We start from the raw sequence: 2,224 nt of genomic DNA, 5'->3' as shown, positions 1-2,224 counted from the left end.
GAAGAAAGAAGAGAATATGTGGGAGGATGCTCACCGACGCTCGATATAGGTGGCGGTGGTGGGTTCTAGGGACAGTGGCAGGCCGGTGTCACAATGGGGAGAGAAAGTGTGTGAGAGAGAAAAGTGAGAGAGTAAGAGAGACCGAAAGAGATAGAAGAATTTAGAGAGAGAGGGGCATAGGAGGTGGGGGGTTGCGGCGACGAGGCCCACTACGGCCAACTAGTGTTATGGATCATGCATCCATTCGGTAAGCTAGCCATCTCTTCTGTTGCTTCCCGGCGAAGCATCACAAATATTGCTCAAGGCAGCTATTAAAGACTTTAGATTGCCCGTCGGTTTGTGGATGATACGCCGAGCTCACTTTCAATTCAATACCTTGCTACTTGAAGTACTCTTGCCAAAAGTGACTCATAGAAATTGGATCACAGTATAAAACTATTGACCTCGGCATCCATGCAACCGGGCTATTTCCTTCACAAAAATTTCTGCTACCTTTTTTGCGGTGTACGAGTGTGCTAGAGCTAAAATGTGTGCACTCTTCGTCAACTGGTCGACAACCACCATTATCACCATATGTCCTTTGACCTGGGGAAGTACATCAATAAAGTCCATTGCCATATCTTCCCAAATTTGCTCCGGAATGGGTAGAGGTTGCAGTAGCCCCGTCGGTTTCATCGAGTTCGCCTTGGTGCGTTAACAAAAATTTCAGCCAAGTTAGTGGCTGAAATTTTTGTTAGAGATGTTGCTCGGTTTCATGTAGGGGTGAAAACGGATCGGATACGGATCGAATAGTGCTCAATCTATATCCGGATTCATATTTTTAGTCCGGATACGGATATTGGATGGATAGAAAAATTTAAAACCATATCCTAACTAAACGAATACGGATAATTTTTGGATAGAGGATCGGATCTTAAACGGATATTGATTAAATTTAAAATAATTATATTATTTTACTTAGATATAATTAATATAAAATTATTAAGAGTTTTCAACAAATAAGAAAACTAAAAACTGTAAATTATTTAAAAAAATATGCGGGTAAACGGATATCCGATATCCGTATCTGAATCCGGAAAATATATCCAACCCGTATTCGAATCCATATCCGAATTTTTTTCAAAAATTCTATCCGTATTCGAATCCGTATTCGAACTGGATAGAAATTTTTTATCCGAATCTGATCCAAATCGGGTCGGATACCGGGGTCAGTCGTAGTTAATCCGACCCGTTTTCAACCCTAGTTGCATGGCATGCCACGCATGTATGTCTCGAATCGTGATCATGTATTTATTAGCAACTTTTGGATAGAGTTTTTTAGATTGCAAGGGACTCGATTGAACTTCAGTTCGACCTAGCATCCACAGACGGACGGCCAAACTAAGGTGGTCAATCGAGTGCAATCTAAAAAATTCCGACCAAAATTCGCTGATGAAGATACGATCTCTATCGGATACAATTATCTGTGGCATCGCATGTAATTTTGCAATATCTCGAATAAAAACTTCAGCAACCCTCTTTGCTAAAAAGGGGTGTGTGAAAGCTAAAAAGTGAGCATATTTGCTAAGACGATCAATGACCACCAACACGACAAAATTTCCATTAACTTTCGGAAGTCCTTCCATGAAATCCATAGATATGTCCAGCCAAATCTGCTCCGGAATAGGAAGAGATTGGAGTAGTCCAGATAGTTTCATGGCTTTGGTTTTGGCGCATTAACAAATTTGGCATTCATTGACGTAGCACCTCACTTCAGCTTTCATCCCTTGCCAAGTGCAACTTCGGGACAACCGCTTGTATGTTCTCAACTCTCCGTTATGGCCAGCTGTAGGAGTGTCATGGAAGTACTCCAATAATCATCGTCCAAGCTCAGTATCAGCGGGTACAAGTATGCGACCCCGAAAATTTAGCAACCCATCTCTCTCTTCAGTCTCTTCATGCTGCCTTGGATCCACCTTCATTTCTTGTCACTTTGCTGCATATGTAGGGTCAGTAATACCTACAAGTCTCAACTCCTCTCAAAAAAGGAAAACAAGGTGCAGAGTATGCCGCCAACTCCGCTGGTTCTTGTACACTATTTTGTAGTCATATCCTATGAGTTTGGATACCCATCTTTGCTGTGTGAGTGTATGTAGTCGCTGTTTCAAGAAGTAGGGTAAGCTCTAAAGTTGCCACTTGGTGATCACATGCAAGATCACCAACATCTCACACTTGTACATTGACA

This window comes from Typha latifolia, chromosome 6 (genome assembly GCF_019914945.1).
Source record: "Typha latifolia isolate L0001 chromosome 6, TyphaL0001v2, whole genome shotgun sequence".
Taxonomy (NCBI): Eukaryota; Viridiplantae; Streptophyta; class Magnoliopsida; order Poales; family Typhaceae; genus Typha; species Typha latifolia.
This window is presented reverse-complemented; position numbering follows the sequence as displayed.